The following is an 8,183-nucleotide window of genomic DNA, read 5'->3' as shown; positions in this document are numbered from 1 at the left end:
GAGACTCTAGAAAGAGTGCAGAGAAGAGCAACAAAGAGGATGAGGAGGCTAAAACATATGAAGAACGGTTGCAGGAACTGGGTATGTCTATTTTGATGAAAAGAAGGACTAGAGGAGACATGACAGCAGCCTTCCAATATCTCAGGGGTTGCCCCAAAGAAGAGGGAGTCAAGCTATTCTCCAAGGCACCTGAGGGTAGAACAAGAAGCAATGGATGGAAACTAATCAAGGAGAGAAGCAACTTAATTAAGGAGGAATTTCCTGATGTTGCAGCAGATTGTGGTTAGTAATCTACTTACGAAAGATCAGGACTTGAGACCACGAAAGTGAGAGAAACAGGTTTATTGGATGCATCGAGTTCAGCGTGCTCACACACCAAAATCTGAACTGTCTGAGCTCTGCCCAGGATCCTACTTTTATGCCGTGTGTCAGCACCTCTCCATTAAATAATTAGGAAAGAAAGACCACGAGACTCCATGTGTGGAAATCAAGTGTACTTTTACTAATTAAAAATGATTAAAGGCATAGCGAAGCGAAGTCTGATTATTTAGGCGCGAAAGCGATGGATATATAGAATAGCCCATTCCCCTCCCCTTGGCATCACAGTTACAGTCCAATCATAATTCTCCCAAGTGTCAGGTGTGAGATAACTTCAAAAGGCATCACGAAGATGGAATGTCGGTGCCGTTAGTCCTGGCGGGAAACTCCCACGCATGCGTAGTCTGATCAGCCGGTGAACTCCAGAACCTTCCTCCAGCACAATGAGTAACCCCTCCCAAATACCATTCCCCCCCCTCCCCGTTTCATGGCAGCCGAAGCGATAGCAAAGCAGAGGCTGACACCATGTTCCACACAGTGCATTCTCAAGGTGTTTCCATACACGAGACAAGCAGGACATTTCAAAAGGGGAAGTTCACTTGGACTGTTACAGCAAGGTACATAGGGGAAATATATAAAAAAAGATTTCATCTTAAGCTGTCCGCAGCTTTTACCTCTGTCCTATCTCTCACCCACGCCTGGCTTCCTGTGCCCCCACTTTACAGGGTCTTGCCTGTTCAGCCCTATTTTTAATACTTATGAGGAAGTTGGGGAGAAAAGTTCACCCCAGCTAAAGGTCAACTTTGGGACTCCAGGGCACTAGAATGAAAAGCCAAGCTAATATGAATTTATAAGGTCCATTCTATTAAGACCACCTAACCTGGCCAGCCACTGGTGGGTGCATGCTGACAGTGAGAACAATTAATCAGTGGAACAAAATAGAATAGAATAACAGAGTTGGAAGGGACCTTGGAGGTCTTCTAGTCCAACCTCCTGCTTAGGCAGGAAACCCTACACCACTTCAGACAAATGCTAAACAAGGAGAGGCACAACTAACACTCTAGAACTAAGGAGAAATTCCCTGACAGTGAGGAAAATTAGCCAGTGGAACTTCCTGCCCCCAGAAGTTGTGGATGCTCCACCAGTGGAAGCTTTCACGAAGAGATTGGATGGCCATCCGTCAGAAATGGTGTAGAGTCTCCTGCTGGAACAGGGGGTTGGGCTAGAAGACCTCCAAGGCCCCTTCCAGCCCTAGGATTCTATGTTTCTATAATTCTAGGATTCTAGGTTTCTACCTTCTCCCCTTCCATGCCCAAGGGGAATTGGGAACCATTCAGTCTTACCCAACATGGGCTCTGCAAAGACACCTACAGGGAGGGGTGCCTTGGTCCTTGGCGGCCAGAGGTGGCCTTGACTGGCTTCATTTAAGAATGACCTTGCCAAGGTGTAGGCTTTGGAGGGTGCCACCAAAGTCCCACCTGAACATCAGGGCTCCAACCGAAGAGCCCTCATCCTTCCACTCTCACCAGCCACTCCCAGTCAAAGGTCCTACAAGAACAAGCCAGGCTGGCAGAGCTTCAGAGGAGCAGGAGGCCAGGACATCTGGAAGTCCTCAGCACCGGGAAAGTTGCCTTCTGGTCTGCATCCCAAAACTAACTCAAGGCCTCCTCCCTGGCGCACGGACTCACAGCTTCTTCCTGGCTGGGCGCCTTCAGCTTCGGGTCTTGGTGCAATTCAGCTGGCTGCGTTTCCCTTCACCTTGAGAGCCTCTTGAGGTCAGGAAGTTGAGCTGCTGTGTCCGACTTCTGCCTTGCCTCCAGGTGGCTGTTCTCCCCACGCTTCTCCCCACAAGGGCCCTTGGAGAGCATCCCACCTTCCTCCTTCGCCTGGATACGGGTTCCAGTCCTTCTCTGGTTTCCATCCACTTTTTTTGGACCTTTTCTGGGGTATCCTGGAACGACCAGTGGTCTACTTGATTCAGCCTCCTAAAGCAGAGGTGGGAAACCTTGGCCCCTTTAAGAGGTGTGGACTTCAACTCCCAGAATTCCTGAGCCAGCATGGCAGCATGCAATCATTCTTATTCATATTGTCTCTCTCTCTCTCTGTCTCTATCTCTCTGTGTCTCCCTCCCTCCCTCCCTCTCTCTGTATCTATGTCTCCCCCTCTCTTTCTATCTCTGTCTCTCTCTCTCTCCATCTGTCTTTCTATCTCCCCTTCTCTCTGTCTCTCTCTGTCTCTGTGTGTCTCTCCCTCCCCCTCTCTGTATCTCTGTCTCCCCCTCTCTTTCTATCTCCCTGTCCCTCTGTCTCACTCTCTCCATCTGTCTCTCTATGTCCCTGTCTCTCTGTCTCTCTCTGTCTCTCTCTGTCTCTGTGTGTCTCTCTCTCTCCCTCCCTCTCTCTGTATCTCTGTCTCTCCCTCTCTTTCTATCTCCCTGTTTCTCTGTCTCTCTCTCTCTTTCTCCATCTGTCTCTCTATCTCCCCGTCTCTCTGTCTCTCTCTGTCTCTGTGTCTCTCTCCCTCCCCCTCTCTGTATCTGTCTCCTCTTTCTATCTCCCCGTCTCTCTGTCTCTCTCTCTCTCTGTCTCTCTCTGTCTCGTGTCTCCCTCCCCCCTCCCCCCTCTCTGTATCTCTGTCTCTCCCTCTCTTTCTATCTCCCTGTTTCTCTGTCTCTCTCTCTCTTTCTCCATCTGTCTCTCTATCTCCCCGTCTCTCTGTCTCTCTCTGTCTCTGTGTCTCTCTCCCTCCCCCTCTCTGTATCTGTCTCCTCTTTCTATCTCCCCGTCTCTCTGTCTCTCTCTCTCTCTGTCTCTCTCTGTCTCGTGTCTCCCTCCCCCCTCCCCCCTCTCTGTATCTCTGTCTCTCCCTCTCTTTCTATCTCCCTGTTTCTCTGTCTCTCTCTCTCTTTCTTCATCTGTCTCTCTATCTCCCCGTCTCTCTGTCTCTCTCTGTCTCTGTGTCTCTCTCCCTCCCCCTCTCTGTATCTCTGTCTCCCCCTCTCTTTCTATCTCCCTGTCTCTCTGTCTCTCTCTCTCTTTCTTTCTCCATCTGTCTCTCTATCTCCCCGTCTCTCTGTCACTCTCTGTCTCTGTGTCTCTCTCTCTCCCTCCCTCTCTCTGTATCTCTGTCTCCCCTTCTCTTTCTATCTCCCCGTCTCTCTGTCTCTCTCTCTCTGTCTCTCTCTGTCTTGTGTCTCCCTCCCCCCTCCCTCCCTCTCTCTGTATCTCTGTCTCTTCCTCTCTTTCTATCTCCCTGTTTCTCTGTCTCTCTCTCTCTTTCTCCATCTGTCTCTCTATCTCCCTGTCTCTCTGTCTCTCTCTGTCTCTGTGTCTCTCTCCCTCCCCCTCTCTGTATCTCTGTCTCCTCTTTCTATCTCCCTGTCTCTCTGTCTCTCTCTCTCTCTGTCTCTCTCTGTCTCGTGTCTCCCTCCCCCCTCCCTCCCTCTCTCTGTATCTCTGTCTCTCCCTCTCTTTCTATTTCCCGGTTTCTCTGTCTCTCTCTCTCTTTCTCCATCTGTCTCTCTATCTCCCCGTCTCTCTGTCTCTCTCTGTCTCTGTGTCTCTCTCCCTCCCCCTCTCTGTATCTCTGTCTCCCCCTCTCTTTCTATCTCCCTGTCTCTCTGTCTCTCTCTCTCTTTCTCCATCTGTCTTTCTATCTCCCCTTCTCTCTGTCTCTCTCTGTCTGTGTGTCTCTCTCTCCCTCTCTCTGTATCTCTGTCTCCCCCTCTCTTTCTATCTCCCTGTCTCTCTGTCTCTCTCTCTCTCCATCTGTCTCTCTATGTCCCCATCTCTCGGTCTCTCTCTGACTCTGTCTGTCTGTCTATTTCTCTCTCTGCCTCTCTCTGCCTCTCTGTCTCCCCCTGCTCTCTCTCTCTCCTAGGTCCTAAATGGGACCTTGGACAGTGGTGAAATGCATTTTTTACTACCAGTTCTGTGGGCGTGGCTTGGTGGACGTGGTGTGGCTTGGCGGGCATGGCAAGGGAAGGATACTGCAAAATCCCCATTGCATCACCACTCTGGGGCCACAGTCAGAGGTGGTATTTGCTGGTTCTCCGAACTACTCAAAATTTTGCTACCTCTTGTCCAGAACCTGCTGGATTTCACCCCTGACCTTGGAGGCCTTCTACTCCAACCGCCGGCTCAAGCAGGGGACCCTCCACCATTTCAGACAAGTGGATGTCCGGCCTCTTCTTAAAAACCTCCAGTGATGGAGCACCATCCCTCCAAGTAATTGTCCTCCCTTCCAGGAAATTTCTCCTTCATTCCAGGTTGCGTCTCTCCTTGACGAGTTTCAGCATTTGGCAACAGCAGCCGCACGGCTGCACAATCCGTTTCGATCAGCCGTTGCAAGAAACAAGACTCGCAAGGCTTGTCCACCATATGTTCTGCCTGTTGGATGTAACTTCCAGTCTAAAAAGGAGTAGAAATTATGGGCTAATTCTCAAGAACAAGCTGGCTTAATATACGATGGTTTTGCAAGTCACTGAAAGATTTCTTTGGATTCCACCCCCATCTCTTCGGAGCCTTGTTCCAATATTTCAAAATCCTCAGGGACCAGCAGGATGGGATCCAGCTGATGGTCTTCCCACTTTGGGGCCTTCTCCATCTATTTGGTCAACCCCAACCCACAAATCCTGGGGAGCAGAAGCGATGAAGTAGAGACCAGAGAGCAGGCATCTTACAGTTTTACAGGAACTAGGTATGGCTAGTCTAGTGAAGAGAAGGACCAGGGGAGACAGGAGAGAAGACTCCCAATTTTGAAGGGCTGCTCCAGAGAGGAGGGAGTCGACCTGTTTTCCAAGGCACCTTCGAAGGACAGATGAGGAAGAATGGATGGAAACTGACCAAAGAGAGATTCAACCTGGAAATGAGGAGGAACTTTCTGACTGTGAGAACCATCAACCCATGGAAGAGAAGTTGCCTTCGGAAGTTGTAGGAGCTTCATCACTGGAGGCTTTCAAGAAGAGACTGGACCGTCCTCTGTCAGAAACGGTGCAGGATCTCCTGCTTGGGCGGACGGGCGGGGGGGGGGGGTGTGTTGGAGTAGATGACTTACAAGGTTGCTTGCAACTCCTATTCTATTCTATTCTATTCTATTCCATTCCATTCCATTCCATTCTATTCCATAGTCTCTTCCCTTCCCTTCTCTTCCCTTCCCTTCCCTTCTCTTCTCTTCTCTCTTCTTTTCTCTTCTCCCTTCCCTTCCATATTCTATTCTATTCTATTTCATTCCATTTCACTCCACTCCACTCCATTCCATTCTATTCTATTCTATTCTATTCTATTCTATTCCATAGTCTCTTCTCTTCTCTTTTCTCTTCTCTTCTGTTCTCTTCCCCTCCCTTCCCTTCCATATTCTATTCTATTCTATTCCATTCCTATTCTATTCCATTCCATTCCATTCCTATTCTATTCTATTCTATTTTATTCTATTCCATAGTCTCTTCCCTTCCCTTCCCTTCCCTTCTCTTCTCTTCTCTCTTCTTTTCTCTTCCCCTCCCTTCCCTTCCATATTCTATTCTATTCCACTCCACTCCATTCCATTCCATTCTATTCTATTCTATTCTATTCCATTCCATAGTCTCTTTTCTTCTCTTTTCTCCTCTTCTGTTCTCTTCCCCTCCCTTCCATATTCTATTCTATTCTATTCTATTCTTTCACTCCGTTCTGTTCTGTTCCGTTCCATTCTATTCTATTCTATTCTACTCTACTCTATTCTGTATTCTTATTCTATTCTATATTCTTATTCTTATTCTGTTCTGTTCTATCCTATCCCATCCCATGCTATCCTATCCTATCCTATCCCATCCCATCCCATCCCATCCCCTTCCCTGCGGGCCTGCCCAAAGGCTTGCCAAAGGAGAGATAGGAGATGCCAAGGAGAATTGTTTCCTGCGGTAACCGTGGGAGGAACAAGCAGGCCTGGCTGATGACTCTGTTATTCTCCAGAGAAGAAGGAAATGCTCCGAAGAATCGGGTATCGGTTGTTTGTGGAGGAGGAATTTATCTTGGCTCGCTTGGGGCCAAGATTTAGGCGTTGCCGAGAAGCTGGCCGTATCTCCTGCGGGCATCTGTCACCGTCTTCCAACAGCAGCTCACCTCAAGCGGCGTTCCTCTGTCCTAATGCTGTTGTTTTTGGACGATTTTCACAGCAGCCTTCAGTTGAAAACAATGTTTGGGGCCGCATTACTCACCCGGCATCCGCTGAGTACACTTTCCGTATCTCCTTCCGACATCTCAGGTGCGCCATGATGCTCCCGAGCTGGTGATTGTGGGTGCTTTGCTCTGAAACATCCACCCAGCTTCCCCCACACTTTTCCCCAGAAAACCAGCATTTTTTGTCTGCCAAATCTTGGCCACAAGTGTTACGCAATGTTTTTTTTTAAATTAATTAAAATAGAAAAAAATTAAAAATGGAATTAAAATAGAAAACAGAAGAACAGTGTTGGAAGGGACCTGGGAGGTCTTCTAGTCCTGCCTAGACAGGAAATCCTATTCCATTTCAGACAAATGGTTATCTAACATCATCTTGAAAACTTCCAGTGTTGGAGCATTCATAACCTCTGGAGTCACTGATGAATTGCTCTCACTGTCAGGGAATGTTCTTTCAAAGTGTCACTGTGAACACGAAAACGTTTGTGACAGAGTGTCAAAGAAATCCAGCTTTGGCCACCACGATAGTAAAAAAAGATGTGGAGACTCTGGAAAGAGTGCAGAGAAGAGCAACAAAGATGATTAGGGGACTGGAGGCTAAAACATATGAAGAACGGTTGCAGGAACTGGGTATGTCTACTTTAATGAAAAGAAGGACCAGGGGAGACATGATAGAAGCCTTCCAATATCTCAGGGGTTGCCACAAAGAAGATTTGGGAGTCAAGCTATTCTCCAAGGCACCTGAGGGTAGAACAAGAAGCAATGGATGGAAACTAATCAAGGAGAGAAGCAACTTAGAACTAAGGAGAAATCAACCAATGGAAGAGAAGTTGCCTTCGGAAGTTGTGGGAGCTTCATCACTGGAGGCTTTCAAGAAGAGACTGGACTGCCATCGGTCGGAAATGGTGCAGGGCAGAGATGGGGAACCTTTTCAGCACCGGAAACGTTTGTGCGTGTGTGTGTGTGTAGGTGCTGGGGCACCGGAAACCCGAAGACCAGCTGGCCAGCACACGCATGTCTGTTTTGGGCCAGTTTTTGGCCGTTTCCAGGCTGGTTTTGGGGCCGTTTTCCTGCACTCTGGTGCTTGCAAAGACCAGCATGCCTGAAACCAGAAGAGCAGCTGGTGGCAGCACACGTGCCCACAGAGAGAGCTCTGTGTGCCCACCTCTGGCATGGATGCCAAGGATTCGCCATCAAAGGTGTAGGGTCTCCTGCTTGGGCAGGGGGTTGGACTAGATGACCTACAAGGCCCCTTCCAACTCTGTTAAACTGTAATTTGTCTGGAATGGTGTAGTGGGTCCTTGATCCACGACCTCAGTTGAGTTCTGTTGCTAAGTGAGACATTTGTTAAGTGAGTTTTTGCTCCATTTCACAGCCTTTCTTTCCACAGTTGTTAAGTCAATCGTTGCGGCTGTGAAGTCAGTGACATGGTTGCTAAGTGAATCTAGTTTTCCCATTGAGTTTGTTTGTCAGAAGGACGCAAAAAGGGGATCTTGTGTCCCCGGAACACTGCAACCGTCATAAATATGAGTCAGTTGCCAACGGTATGGATTGTGATCATGTGACAAGGGTGGATGTTGCAAGGGACGAGTGAAAAACTGGTTTTTTTCAGTGACGTAACTTTGAACAGACGCTAAATGAACTGTTGCTTGAACAGGGGGCTGGACTAGAAGACCTCCGAGGTGCCTTCCGTCATTCTGTTATTCTCTATAA

Source organism: Thamnophis elegans, chromosome 5 (assembly GCF_009769535.1).
Source record: "Thamnophis elegans isolate rThaEle1 chromosome 5, rThaEle1.pri, whole genome shotgun sequence".
In the NCBI taxonomy this organism is placed as follows: Eukaryota; Metazoa; Chordata; class Lepidosauria; order Squamata; family Colubridae; genus Thamnophis; species Thamnophis elegans.
The sequence above is the reverse complement of the archived record's forward strand: the minus strand, read 5'-3'. Positions refer to the sequence as shown.